The sequence below is a fragment of the Canis lupus genome, chromosome 10 (assembly GCF_048164855.1).
Source record: "Canis lupus baileyi chromosome 10, mCanLup2.hap1, whole genome shotgun sequence".
NCBI classification, from domain to species: Eukaryota; Metazoa; Chordata; class Mammalia; order Carnivora; family Canidae; genus Canis; species Canis lupus.
This window is the reverse complement of record NC_132847.1, coordinates 44,710,561-44,726,820: the sequence shown is the minus strand read 5'-3', so window position 1 is coordinate 44,726,820 and position 16,260 is coordinate 44,710,561.

The window sequence follows — 16,260 nt, the reverse complement described above, 5'->3', positions numbered from 1 at the left end:
AAGACCATAATGAAGAGCTAATGGAGAGACTATTAAACCTACCCTCTCCATCCAATATTGGGTCTGGAGGTCAACAGAGCTGACAGGAAGAAGCAAGAAAGGAAGACAAAAAAAAGCTGGAATCTATCAGAACTTATGCATCTATTTCACACCACAAGGGAAAACAAAGAAAATCTAGAACCTACCAGAACCTATATACCTGTCTCACACCACAACTGTTCCCGATAACCTCCAAAGAATGACATCTGCTGATCTATTTCAACTTTCCAAATCTCATACAAAATTCTCTAACCTGGAGCCATAAAAAGAAGAGATTTCTGGGAAACATAGCTACAGCCCAAATTGATCCAGTGCAAAACCACGCATATGCTGATCCAGTAAAAAGGGGAAAAAATGATGACACAGACAACAGACAGGAGACCTACAGCAATTTTCTTGAGTAGGGCAAAGGACATCATAGTTAATATACAAGTGAAGGATTTATCTTTACAACAAAGTAAAGATGTTTGGGTTTATGAAAACTTATTTCTAAAAAATAGCAATCATCTCTGCTGAATACGCTGATAACAAGTATTAAAGTCAAACACTGAAATTATCAGGTTAGAAAAATGTTGGTATATTTAGGGGATAATTACCACTTAGCTGCATACAAATCTTCGTAAGCGATCAGTCACTAATATCAAGAAATGTTATAATTGTTAGTGTAGCTCAATAATTTTACAGTGTATGAAATGAAAATGAAGGTGTAAAATTTTAAAATAACGTTTATTCCTAAAGATTAAAAAAACCTGATTTGGACCTGAATTTAACTGCCATCTATAGTCTCATGAATTCAATTTTGTTTTCATTTCTTTTCCCCTACAGTAGATCACTCTTATAGTCACTATATTCAATTGTCTATTTGACAGCTCTACCCCTAAATCCTCAAAAGCAGCTCTGATTCAACCTGGCCAAAACTTAATCCATAGTTTTCTGGATATCATAACCCCTCCCAATACTAATTCTTCTCTAATTGCAACAACCACTTTTTTTAAGCCAGAAATATAGTGCCATTCCTACTTTTATCTCTCTGCCTTTATTCAACCCTCCAAATAATCACCCAACGTTTCCTTTAACTCTTAACACATCTCTAGAATCTGTCCACTTATCTCAATTTACATAGCATTGTCATCCTAGTCAATGCAACCTAAAACTCCCAGATTATTAAAACAGCCTTATTGTAGATCCCCTTCATCCTATTTTTTCACTCTTATCCAGTCCATTCTCCTCACTGCATCTAATAAATTTGCTTGGTGTTTTGTTTTAATAATTGAATCATGCCCTTGTTGATAAATGACATTCTTTAATGTATGTTTTTATTGCTCTCAAAATAATTACTACACTCTTTAACAAGAACTACCAATCTATGTGTGATCCAACTTGTTTACCTCTCTAAACAGGAACAGTGGTAGAAAAATGAGGTTGCTCTATTTTGAACTCTTTAGTAAAAGATACAATCAAGTTGTGAAAATCTATTTTTATATTAACAGAAAGGAGAAAACATTATGTTTTAAAGTTTATATAAAATCACCAGGGATCCCTGGGTGGCGCAGCAGTTTAGCACCTGCCTTTAGCCCAGGGCTCGATCCTGGAGACCCGGGATTGAATCCCACGTCAGGCTCCCGGTGCATGGGGCCTGCTTCTCCCTCTGCCTATGTCTCTGCCTCTCTCTCTCTCTGTGTGACTATCATAAATAAATAAAAATTTAAAAAAAATCACCAATTTGGTGACTGAGAAAACACTTTTGTTTTAAGATTTATTTTTATTTATTTATTTATTTATTTATTTATTTATTTATTTATTTATGATAGACACACACAGAGAGAGAGAGAGAGAGGGGGGGGGGCAGAGACATAGGCAGAGGGAGAAGCAGGCTCCATGCAGGGAACCCGACATGGGACTCAATCCCAGGTCTCCAGGAACAGGTCCTGGTCTGAAGGCAGCGCTAAGCCGCTGAGCCACCTGCGCTGCCCTAGAGAAAACATTTCTTCACAGAATTCAAAAGTAGTAGATTCTAGAGTTTCAGAAGATACTATCATATGCCTTGAAAAGAGATCAGAAGATTAGAAAAACATTAAACCAAAGGCTTACAAAGTTAATGGGTTTGTTACAGGATATCTCTAATTTCATAACATACTAATATTTAAGTGTCATAGAGACATATAAAGTATGTAGTGCTTGACAAACCTTCTTAGCTTTGAACCTTTTTGTTACCAGAAGACAACACAGAATAGTTGTTCTATAGAACACTTTTGGGAATACCACCCTAAGCATTTGAGGAGGAAATGGTCTGAAGAAGTTGTTGAAATAGTCAAGAGGGTATCAAATAGAGCCTGAACTGCTCTAGGATATTAAGGGGGGTGGAGTAATCCCATATGAATTATGTAAAGAATGGTAGTTTGTTGAACAGGATAGTGTAGGGCAGCCCGGGTGGCTCAGCTGTTTAATGCCGCTTTCAGCCGAGGACATGATCCCGGAGAGCAGGGATAGAGTCCGACATCAGGCTCCCTCCATGGAGCCTGCTTCTCCCTCTGTGTCTCTGCCTCTCTTTCTCTTTCTCTCTTTCATGAATAAATAAAAGTCTTTTTAAAAAAGGATAGGGTAAAGGGGAGTAGAATCAGGTTACAGGGAGGAGTTGAAGATGCTCAACATAAATATCCTAGTCGTGAAAGGAGGAAAGAGCTAAAGGATAACACCAAGTAACCCATAGGTACTCAGTACTTATGAAAACAAAGTGGGGACGCCTGGATGGTTCAGCAATTGGGTGTCTGCCTTCGGCTCAGGGTGTGGTCCTGGGGTCCCAGGAGGGAGTCCCACACCGGGCTCCTTGCATGGAGCCTGCTTCTCCCTCTGTCTGTCTCTGTCTGTCTTTGTCTCTGTCTCTCTCTCATAAACAAATAAATAAAATCTTAAAAAAAAAAAAAGAAAAAGAAGTGAAAAGTTTTGTTTCTTGGCTATTTAAGTTTGACACTTGGTTTATGACTTACTCATCTATGTTCTACCCCTTATGTCCATTACTTTATAGCTAGGTTGACCAAACTCAAATTATGACAAATTAACTGAAACACCAACACACATTTTCTAAAGAGGAGTAGCAATGGAATACATTCTTCAAGAGGAGAAAGGACTGCAAATAGTAAGATATAATACAGAATTAAAAATAGAAAAAGGAATGTGGGCTTTTGAGGACCTTGTTTCAATACATTTGAAAGGAAAAAATGAGAGCAAAACCCCTTTATTTAAGCAGTACAATTCCAAAAACATTGCTTAAAAAATAATCTGAGAACTTTAGTCTTAATTCCAGATACTTAAGACAATAAAAATATATGTGGCACCCTAAGAAGTATAGACTATGTAAAATTCTAGTAGTCATCTAGAGAAAGGAGTTGAATAGCCTTCTAGAAGATTCTTTGATCATATTCCTAACTTTTTCAGTAAGAATATAATGCCATATTGTGTAATTATGAAAAAAAAAAGACAATTCAAAGAACATCTTCACAACAAAGCAGTCAATTCTGTGATTCAGGATCTAAACAACATTTAAAAACTTGTGCCCCATGTTTGTTTCCCATGTGACTTACATAGAAAATATGATAGGCACTGTTCTTGGAAGTACTTCACCATAAATTATCCCAATCAGTGTTCAATTCCCATTTTCACTATATATAGAAAGTTTCCACCTCACTGATCTTTTACATCAGAATGAGAAGAGATACAGGAAGTCCCTCCCCACCATCAGAACACAGGTACATGGATTCTTTTTATATTATTTTTGTATACACATAAAAAGTATGCTCCATCAACCAAAATATAGTATATTCATATTAATTGCCATAGGACATTAAGATGAAGTTATAATAGGAACTTACACATGATCAAACAAAGTTCCTTGAAGCAAAAGACAGATCTTCAGATGAAAATTTCAAACAATTCTATTTGGCTCATCATGCCCTCTGAAAAATGAGAGTAATCCTGCCACAAAAACATAGTATTTTTTAACTTATCAAATAGCATGAACTCAGTTGTACCTAATATTAAAGAAGGTACATTTATATGTGTTTACATTATTTTTATGAGAGAAAAATAGAAGATTTTGTCTCCTTGAACAACTTTCTTTGTGAGAAAACTCAAAAATTTCCAAGATAACTGATGATAGATGGAATTATAATTAGCAAAACCCACATATAGAGAGCATAGTCCAGACTATATCACACTAGTTTTCACTAATCACATCTCCCCCGAAATCTTTTATCAGGACTACTAACAAGTACCAAATGGCCAACCTGAGCTTCACCTTCATTGCCTTCTCAAAGTAGTTTTTTTTCTTTCCTCCAGACACTCTAATGAGCAGTGAAATGGTGCAAAGGTAGACATCAAGAAGTACGAAGGGAAGAGGTAATGGCCTGTATAACTTGAAAACTATAGAATCAGTTCCTGGGTAATTGAGTATTGGTGGGACTTGGCAAAAACAAAGCCAGTAGCTATAATTCATGTAGACTTAAAAGAAACTCTCCTTCCAATATCAAAGTATAATGAAGAACTGAGTGCAAAATTCATTGCCAACTTATGATTATAGCATTCAGTGATCCATCCAAGGACTAATGTTGTCCCATCATGAAAATGAGAGAAGGGCATATAATGGGCACAAATAACTGTCCTAAAGGCAAGTTTACAGGAGACAAGCAATTACAACCTGAATTTATAGATTGGCACCAAAAACACTTTTGTCTTTTTCTTTATGACAATAATCAATTCAATAGCGTCTTTCCTATTAATGAAGGCACTGTGCTTTGAGGGTACAAAGATGTACTTCTGCCCTTGAGATTTTAAAAAAAATATAGTGGGGGATGTAACCATGCACTTAAATAACTTCAGTAAAGAGAACATTGTGTAAGTTCAGAAGAGTAAGCAATTATTTCAGAAGAAAACCCTACTATGTACTTGCACAATTGCTTGAAGGTCCAAATATCTAGCATAACATAAGCTTTCATATAAAGCAGGAAAGGACTATATGGAGAAAAGTTATGAATCCATTCTATTTAAAAATATTTTTAGTTATAAACCCACTATGTACCAAGCATTCTGCTTCATATGATACAAAAGTAATAAGAGATCACTACTGATATCAATGCAGTTATTGTGTAATGGAAGATGAGATCGGCAGATATATAGGCCACTATATAAATAAAATGATTACAAATCCTAAATCATATCTTTTCTGCTTTTGAAATTTTTCTACATAGATAGGGATATGCTTCTCTCTTCTGCAGGCTAATAGAAGAGTAAATTTACAGTAATTCTTATGTTGTACAAGTAATTTGTGCTACAAAGTCTTGGAAATTTCTCCTGGCACCCAGACTTAGTTTGTAGTAAGCAGGAAAGAGACTTTATGGTCAGTGGGGCCCAAATGTGATTGCAAATCAGAGCTGTTTAGGGAACTTTTAAAAATTGTAGATTCCTGACACCTGCCACATCACTCTGTGGACCATTTTGTAAACCACTGATATAGACCACGTGGAGCATCTAAATTTTTAACAAAAGCAAAGGGCTGCTACTAGAAGAACTGCTTTGTGGATTAGAGAGGGTCAGGAACCACAAGAAAATAAAGGATATCATCACACATCATCTAAATTTTCTCACTTGACTCTTTCCCCACTACTTCTGGTCCACTTTCTGTACATTCCCTCCTCTTCTCTTCTTGTGGGAGATATGAGATATGCTTCATCTAGAATTAAAGAAGATGGCAGTCAGATTAAAATTCTATCTATACACTAAGAAATATCCCCCAGGGGAAACACCAACTACAGGAATTTATTGAGGGGTAAAAAATGAGCAGAAGAAGTTATTTCATACCTTCCACTAGCTACACTTGGAAAATCATGGACTTACTAAGCATGAACAAGAAAGAAACTGATTGATTGATTACTTAAGGGGGGGGGGGAGGAATCATCAATGTGATCCATGAGTTCCAGATTTTAAAATTCAATAAGTCAACAAAGATTTTGAACATCTCTCTATGCTGAATTAAATAATATTGAACCTTTAAAAAAATGGGAAGATCAACATTTCAATGCTAGCATGATATTAATCACTCCATATTTGATTTAATATTTGATTTAATTTTCATTCTTTCATTAAACAAGTAATGAATAAGCATTGATCTTGTGCCACGTTTTGTACAGGGGATAAAGTATTGAATAACACAGGCCTACTCCTTGCTCTTTTGGATAATACTTTCCAATAAGGGATAAAGACAAGTATGGCAACTACAACACAGTGTGACAAAAGTAGAAAACACTATGGAGGATCACTGCAAGGATACATAAAGCTAACTTCATGCAAGCAAACTAATACTCCAGGAAAAATACCTGCAAAATTTTGAATGCAAGGTAACATACATTCAAGAAACTGCCAAATAATTCAAAATTTAATTATTGAAAAAATTCAAACTAGAAGGGTCAGATTTTAAGTTGTGAGGTCATACTAAGAAATTGGATTTTACCTTAGTAAATAGCACCAGAAAGTCTTATCCATGAAGAGAATCAGTTTGTCTTTCAGTACATTCATTCAGCCTTCCAAGTTGAAACAGGTTAGAGAAAGTCAAGACTATGAGATACACCAGTTAGAAGACTAATCAGATGAGAGATGATGAAGGGGATTGCTTTGAGGAATAAACAGGAAAATGGAACAAAGTGGCTGAAACTGAGCAAGTTAAAGAGAAAAGAAGGTACTTGGTGATATTTTGGATATGTGTGTAATAGTTTAGATACAAGCATAATAGGAAGAAGAGATTAAAGAAAATATTTTGGACATGCTGTTGTTTCAGTGAGCAAGCAGCCATCTAAATCAGGTACTAAACAAGTAGTGGGATGTGTGGGTCTTAACTAAAGTTCAGGAGGGATAACAAGCTGCAAATATACAGTTGGGAAACCCTGATCCACTAATTGGAGTCATGGGAGCAAACAATATTACCCAATTTTAGTTTTTTTTTTTTAATTTTTATTTATTTATGATGGTCACACAGAGAGAGAGAGAGAGAGAGAGAGAGAGGCAGAGACATAGGCAGAGGGAGAAGCAGGCTCCATGCACCGGGAGCCCGACGTGGGATTCGATCCCGGGTCTCCACGATTGCGCCCTGGGCCAAAGGCAGGCGCTAAACTGCTGCGCCACCCAGGGATCCCCAATTTTAGTTTTTAAAGGATGTTAGCTAGAAAAACCACCAACAAAGGAATAGGATCCTCCAAAGGACTTAGGAGGAGTAGCCAGAGATAGATGGTAAGATAGATAAAAAATTCAAAGATATGGTATAAGAGAAGCTTATATTCTTCTATATTGTGCTATATTCTACTGAAAGCCCAAATGAAAAGACTAAAGAGTATCCATTCGATTAGCATAGCACTCATTCCCCTTTTCTGATACCTTGTAATGCATACCTATGCATCCTCAGGTCAGAATTTTTTTTTCTAAACTTCAAGTATGTTTTTTGCACAGTAGTAGAAGCTTTACTTTCTACCATTTTGAAATTGAGCTTTTAGTAATGTATATTCTGCAAGTAACTGAAAAGACATGGTCATGGACATAGGTGCTAAATAATTAATTATTTGTCCTCCAAAAAATTATATTTGTAATCACTTATACATGCCAAATCCTGGTGAAATCCTGATATGAATTTATAACATTACATTACAGATTCTATGAAGGCATGAAATGAATTTAGTTTCTCCACTATTTTATGTCAGCACTAAACATTATGACTGACACAAATTAGATGCTCCAAATATATTTTTGAATGAATGAATGAATGAATGAAGCACCAGAGGCAAGAACTAAAATTATCTGATATTTCCATTATATGGCCTGCAAAGTAGAAATGGATTCTGGAGAAAGAATCAATTAAAATGCTAAAATAAATATTAACTGATCATCTGAGAAAAACCAAGGCAAGTTTTTATACTAATTAGCAAAAATAAAAACCCTCTGTCCAACCCTTAGATGCATTCATGCATATATTATCCAACAAAAGTATTTAGCTGACTAAACTCTATTAAGGATTTAGAAAATACAAGAGAGCCAAAAATAACTGAACAAGTGACTAAGATGACAACAAACAAAATCAGCACCACCAAGGGTAAGATATTGCAATGTGGAAGCAACAATTTAAATGATTCATCCATAGTATTTTGTAAATTAATGGTAAGTCCTCAGTAAATCATCTTTAGTCACTTTATTTAAAGCACTGGTTACTAACCCCCACAGTGAATGTTACCTACTCACTTTTTCTTTGCTATAAAATATTTGAGATAACTCTATTGCTATGATTGTAATCATTACACTTCCTTAGTTTGTTTCTTTTATAGCATATTCAGTTAGGTGTTTAGAGTATATGCATATTCCAAGTGGACAGAACTACTGCCACAAAATATAACAGGAAGCAAAAATTGGAACTAAAAGTGTGCTTGTGTGCATGCACACACACACACACACCAACCACCCAGGTCCCTGGAGACACAACAACCCCACAGAAGCACCTACAAGTTTGTTGGAGGGAGCTTTAGGATTAAATGATGCCAAAGGGGAGCTGGTAGCTAGAGATGGAGGAATCTGCTGCAATAAAAAAAAATAGTCAACTAGATGAGTTTAAATGATAATTAAAATTATTTCCTTCAAAGCAAACCCAAAGGCAGGTAGTTCAGATATTGGTTCAGTGGCCTAGGAACATAGACTTTTTATTTTTCTGCTCTGCCATCCCATTGAAGTGTTGCCTTTATCCTTTGTCTTGTCTACTTATGTTATAAGACGGCTATCACAATTTCAGAGATCTCATGTAGTTCAAATATAGCCTAAGGGATTTTTCTTTCTTTCTGTCTCTCCCTCCTTTTCTCCTTCTTTCTCTCTTCAGGAGATCAATTATTTCATAAAAGCCCTCCTAAAAAAAGAATTTTCCTCAGTGCATTATCCAGGAGTAGGTCACATATCCATGACCTAGGTGCATCCTCAACTCAAGTTCTGCTAACAAGGACAGAGGGAGATGAGAAGTAGTAGCAAACAACAGCACCAGTCTCTTATTTTGGATAGACTACTCACAAGCTAACATACTTGCTATTTTCTTTCCCTATCCAATTTCTCCCAAACAACTTTTCTAAGCTGGCTTCATTGCTTTTTGTGTAAGTCAAAATAAAGGTAATGCTTTGTCTCATATCAAGTTCATATATACATGGTATTGCAATTTTCCCTTTGTAAAGTACCTTGCCCCTTGAATTTTAGAGTTTATAACCGATTACATTTACAAATAACATGAAAGTAAGAAGGTTCAACTGAACAAGCATAAATTAGAGTTGGATAAAAGCTATTATTGTACTTATAAACCTGATTTCTTTAACTGTTTGTTAAATGGACCATGAAAAATCGGTGATTTTAATAATATTTATAAAGTATTTAATTTCTGGTAGCATAAAGTAAAGTTTAATATGTTTGGAGTGTAGAAGATGAAAAATCTTACCTAGAGTACTGCTATTTTAAATTAATGACAAGAATTAGTCTATAGTTCTGGTACGTTAGCATTGCTCTATCTACTAAAAACTGAAAACTTCCTCTCATCTATTCTTTAAAAAGATACAGTCTATATAAAGCAGAGAGATTTTATAACATAAAGAATAGGATGTTGAAAGTGCTCTAAAGTCATGATTTTGTAATCTGGAAGTGACTACTAGTCTAACCCCCTTGTTTAATAGATATGAAGGGACTTGCCCAGAATTCCTGAATAATAAAACAGGAGTGCCAAGGTGATGGCAGAGCAGGAGGACCCTAAGCTCACCTCATCCCACAAATTCAATTAGTTAACTATAAAATCATCCTAAATACCCCAGGAATTGTCCTGAAGACTTGCAGAACAAACTCTGCAAATAAAGGTAGAGAAGAGGCCATAGGGAAGATGGTAGGAAGTGCAGACTTGGTTTGGGAGAGAAAGAGATATAGCTGCTGAGCTACAGTCATAGAGAAGGGCAAAAGACCAACTAATGAATAGGAAAAAATGAATTCCCATAGCAACTGGCTTTGAAAGGAGAGGGGCTGAATTTCCTGGGTTCTTCTGACCAGTGGGGCTTAAAACCTAGAGTTTTAAAGGTCAGTCAGCTTGGCTCTGAGAGAGCTCAGAGGACATTGGGGATGCTCTTGGAGAAAAACAAATAAACAAAAAAAACAGGGCAAACAGCCTGCAGACATACAGTGTATAAATAGCAATCTGAAGAGTGCCTATGGCACATAGTGGGAAGCTTATTTCCTTATCTGTGAACATATTCCAGAAAGACAAGATTCGTGGACTCTTCAGGAAGAAAGGAACTGGTGGGTGCCATTTCCCTCTCCTACCCTTCACCATTAACACAGAGCCACCTATGGGAACCAGTGGAGCCCCAACACTCACTACCTAACTTTCTCTCACCAAGCCCCCAAACTCCCCACTAGCTGCACTCTGGTAGAACCATTCCCAGGCATGCTTTCCTCAGTTCCAACATGGTAGGCTGCCTCTCCCAGAAGACCAACCGAAAACCCTGACAAAACCATGTTTCCCCACCCAGGGAGTTCTTCAGAGGTTTGGTTCTAGTGGCAAGATGTATCATTTCACAGACAAGAGCACACCTAGTTAAAACATGGCATGTCAGACCAGGGACCGAACATTGCCTACAACCTGCAAAGAGATCCTCTACAGATGACTGACCTGAAGGATAAAGTGGCCAGCACACAACAGCAGACATACACAGCATATGTTAGAAACACTTTCAGAAGAGCCAGGCCCTGAGGAATAGGGACACTACACTGCAGGGCACTATAGACTGTCTTCTTCATAAAGCATTACCCTCAAAAACAGGAGAGGTAGCAAACTTTCCTAACACACAGAAACAGGCAAAATGAGACTTAGGCAAAACAAGAAGACAGAATAATTTATCCCAAATGAAAGATAAAACAAGGCAATGGCTGGAGAGCTAAGCAAAATAGATGTTAAGTAACATGCCTTGTAGAGAATTTAAAGTAATGGCCATAAGGATACTCACTGGTCTTGAGAAAAGAATGGAAGACTTGAGACCCTTAACACAGAGATAAGAAATAACATAGCAAAGATAAAAGGCTCAGTACATGAAATGAACACGCTTCTTGACAGGACAAACAGCAGGCTGGAAGAAATAGAGGCATGAATTCATGACCTCCAAGGCAGAGTAATAGAAAGTAATCAAGATGAACCAAAGAGAAATAAAAGAATTATGCAAAATGAGAATAGTCTTAGAGAACTCAGTGACTTACTTCATCAAGCATATTAACATTCATATTAGAAGAGTCCCAGAAAAAGAACAGACAAAAAGCAGGCAAAAAAATCTGTTTTAAGAAATCGCTGAAAATTTTCCTAATTTAGGGAAAGAAATAGATTTCCTGCTCCAGGAGGCATAGAAAACTCCCGTGAAAATTAACAAAAGAAGACCCATGAAGGTATATTATAATTTAATTGGAAAAATATAATGATTATAGAAAAAATTTTTAAGTAATGAGAAAAAAGACTTACAGGGGAAAGTAATTTACAAGGGAAAACCCATAGGCTCTGAGGAGATTTTTCAGCAGAAACTTTCCAGGCCCAAAGGGAATGTCACAATATATTCAATGTGCTGAATGGGAAAAATCTACAGCCAAGGATACTCTATCCAGCAGGGCTAGCATTCAGAATAGAAGAAGAGACAAAAAGTTTCTCAGATAAAAACTAATGGAGTTCATGACTACTAAACTAGCCTGCAAGATATATTAAAGGGAACTTTGAGAGGAAAGAAGAGACCAAAAGTGATAGTATGAAGATAAAAAACAAGTAAGGGGATGGAGAAACATGTATTATGCAAATAGATGTCAAAACAAAGCCAGAGTAGCAAAACTTCTATCAGACAAACTAGACTTTAAACCAAAGACTGTAAGAAGAGATGACACAAAACAGTTAATAACAAACATGAAGGAACTAATGGATAATAATACAATTATTATTATGGAACTTTAACATTCCACTTACATCAAAAGACAAATTATCTAAGCAGGAAATCAACAAGGACACAATAGTTTCGAATGACACACTTGAACAGATGTATTTAACAGATATATTCAGAACACTCCATCCCAAAACAGAATATATATTCTTCTCAAGAACACATGGAATAATTTCCAAAATAGGTCACATCTTAGCCCACAAAACAAGCCTCAACAAATTCAAGAAGATCAAAATCATGTCATGCATAATTTCTGACCACAATAATAGTGGAAATCAACCATAAGAACAGAATCTGGAAAGAACACAAATACATGGAGGTTAAACAAAATGCTGCTGAATGATGAATTAGCCAAGAAGGAAATCAAAGAAGAAAAATTTTTTTAAAGGAACAGAAACAAGTGAAAATGAGAATAACAGTCTAAAATCTATGTAATACAGCAAAAGTGGTTCTAAGAGGAAAGTTTATAGCAATACAGTCCTACCTTAAGAAGAAAAATTCCAAATATGCTAAAATCAGGAACAAGAAAAGGATGTCCACTCTTGCCATCTTTATTGAAAAGAGTACTGGAAGTCCTTGCCACACAAATCAGACAACAAGATTTATAAAATAAATCTTAAAAAAAAAGAAGAAGAAATGGAATGATAGTCCACACTCATGAATTAGAAGAATATTATTAAAATATTTACACCAACTAAAGCAAACTACAGATTTAATATAAGCACAATCAAAATACCAACAGCATTTTTCACAGAGCTAGAACAATTCTAAAATTTATATGGAACCACAAAAGACTCCAAATAGCCAAAGCAGTCTTGAAAAAGAAAAAGCCAGAGGCATCACAAATCCAGACTTCAAGTTATATTACAAAGCTTTAGTGATCAAGATGGTATGGTACTGTCATAAAAACACACACAAAAAAAAAAAAAAAACACACACAGATCAACAGTACAGAGTAGAAAATCACGAAATAATCCCACAACTATATGGTCAAATGATCTTCAATGAAGTAGAAAAGAAAATCTAACAGGGAAAAGTCTCTTTGACAAATGATGGGAAAACTGGACAGCCACATGCAAAACAAACTGGACAATTTTTTAATATCATACACAAAAACAAATTCAAAATGGAATAAAGATCTAAACATGAGACCTGAAACTGTAAAAATCCTAGAAGAGTACATAGGCAGTAACCTCTGACATCAGCCATAGTAACTTTTTTCTAGATAGGTCTCCTGAAACAAGGGACACAAAAGCAAAAATAAACTATTAGACTACATCAAAATAAAAATCTACACAGCAAAAGAAACAATCAATAAAACTAAAAGGTGACCTATGAAAGATATTTGCAAATGATATATCTGATAAAACATACAAAACAGTGCAGCCCAGGTGGCTCAGCAGTTTAGAGCTGCCTTCAGCCCAAGGCCTGATCCTGGAGACCTGGGATCGACTCCTGTCTGGCTCCCTGCATAGAACCTGCTTCTCCCTCTGCCTGTGTCTCTGCCGTGCTCTCTCTCTCTCTCTCTCTCATATTAATAAATAAAATCTTAAACATACAGAACATATAAATAACTTCTACAATACTAAAAAACAAATACAACAATTTAAAAAATGAACAGAAGACATGAACACACATTTCTCCAAAGACATACAGATGGCCAACAAATGTATGAAAAGATATTCATCATCACTTACCATGAGGGAAATGCAAATAAAAACTACAATGAGATATCACTTCACACCTGTCATAGATGCTAAAATCAACAATACAATAAACAACAGGTGTTGGTGAGGATGTGGAGAAAGGGGAATTCTGTGCACTATTGGTAAGAATGCAAACTGGTGCTGCCCCTTTGCAAAACAGTATGGAGGTTGCTCAAAAAGTTAAAAACAGAACTACCCTATGTTCCAGCAATTGTACTACTGTGTATTTACCCAAAGAATACAAAAATTCAAAGTCAAAGGGATACATGCACCCCTATGCTTATAGCAGCATTATTTACAATAGTCAAGATACAGAAGCAGCCCAAGCATCCATCAACTGATGAATAGATAAAGTAGTGATACACACACACACACACACACACACACACACACACCATGGGATATTATTCAACTATATAAAAAGTTGTAAACTTGTCATTTGCAAAGACATGGACAGAGCTAGAAAGTATAATGCTGGGATCCCTGGGTGGCGCAGCGGTTTAGCGCCTGCCTTTGGCCCAGGGCACGATCCTGGAGACCCGGGATCGAATCCCATGTCGGGCTCCCTGCATGGAGCCTGCTTCTCCCTCTGCCTGTGTCTCTGCCTCTCTCTCTCTCTCTCTCTCTCTCTGTGACTATCATTTAAAAAAAAGTATAATGCTAAGTCAAATAAACGAGGCAGAGAAAGACAAATATCCTATTATTTCATTCAAATGTGGAATTTAAGAAACAAACAAGCAAAGAGAAAGAGTGAGAAAGAGAGAGGTAGAAGAAATCAACAGACTCTTAATTATAAAGAATAAACTGATGGTCACCAGAGGTGGGGATGGGTTAACTAGGTGATGGGGATTAAGGAATGCACTGGTCTTGATGGGCACAAGAAGATATATGGAATTACTGAATCACTATCTAAAGAAATATATTTAAAACAAGGTTGACATTTAAGTGGCTATAGGAAATTCCTACTTTTCCTACTATAGAACTGCCCTTTACTCTCGTACTTTCAATCTAAAAACTGAAATGCTCATGGATTAAAGCAATCTCGTTGACTGAAAATTAACCTATTTGTTTTAATTTTGACTACCAAATCTTTCCAAAATATATTTGTTTCCTTCCTTGACTTATTGCAAGGTTTAGACTGAATATTACTCCCTGCATTCTGGATTATTTCTGATCTGGAAGCATCTTGGTATTATCCTAATGAACACCAATTTTTATGGTTCTGTCACCAGATTTGAATTTATAAGAAAAAAAAAAGTGAATTTTTGCATTACTGGCCCTAGGTCATTTCTTGGGTAATATTGATTTGATCAGTTTTATGTTCATGTAGTTATTTGGTTTCTAAAAGAAAGATATGAGCTTTTCTTTAGATCTTCATCTTTATGTTAAACAAGATTTCAAGCACCAAAAAAATTCTGACTGGGGTTTTTTATATATTTTTATTTTGGTTTTTCCATAGTTCTAATATTGCCCAGGGTTTGTTTGTTTGTTTAAGAGGAAATGGCAGATTAATGATAAATGATTTGAGGCTACAAAAGATTTAGTCAATGTTCTAATCCTCTGATCTGATGATCCAAGACCAGCATTAAATAGGGATGTTGGGATGTCTTCTAAAGGTTTGTTGAGAGTAGGAAGAGAAGTTTTCTCTTCTTTTGCACAGGGAAACCAAGAGCATATTGAGTCCTTCAGCTCTGACTCCCTTAAAATTATGCCTGTTAGGTGAACTTTTGAGCATCCTTCTAAAAGTGAGTTATTCCTTGCACTCAATCTCCATCACTTTCTGTGCTTTTTGCTGAACCAGTCATGGAAATATCTAGGCTAGTAGCTTCAAGGGTTGCAGATTCAGAATTAATTTCTCTTTGCTACATCAATTCAGGGTGGTGTAGAGTCAGGATGGTTGGGACAGAACAAGACAGGGTAAGAGAGAATATAGGAAGACTTTCTAAATTGGGAAGTATTCCAATATTATGTTCTCAAAGCGTATAATTTACTCAAATAGTAAAAGCGTGATTGCGCTTATTTTAAATACCAATTCCTTGTTAAAATTTTGCTATGCATGTTTTTGCTGTGGGATTTACATATGGATAAGATTGACTTAAAATGAGGTCCTCTTGTTATTTGGGTTACAAAATATAAATAAAGTATGAGGTACATGTGTTTTTGATTAATTACAGCAGAAGATGAATACTGTTTTAGTAATAATTCAGCATATCCCAGCAAAGTGAGAAGGAGGATAATGGTATCATCATTTCCATACTATAGGTGATGTGACTAAACACCAATTGGCTGAATCATCATCATCAACTTAGATGACTGAATACCTACTGAGCCCTTGATATTATTCAAAATATCATAAGTTCTACAAACTATGTCTTTCCTACTAAGATACTGCCTTAAATGAACCGAGTTGCATTCATTGATGTAGAACTTCCATTAGCTTTAACTGTTTTGGAAGTTTTGTTCTACTTCATAAAAGTTCAAATTTCCCATTTCTAAAAGCA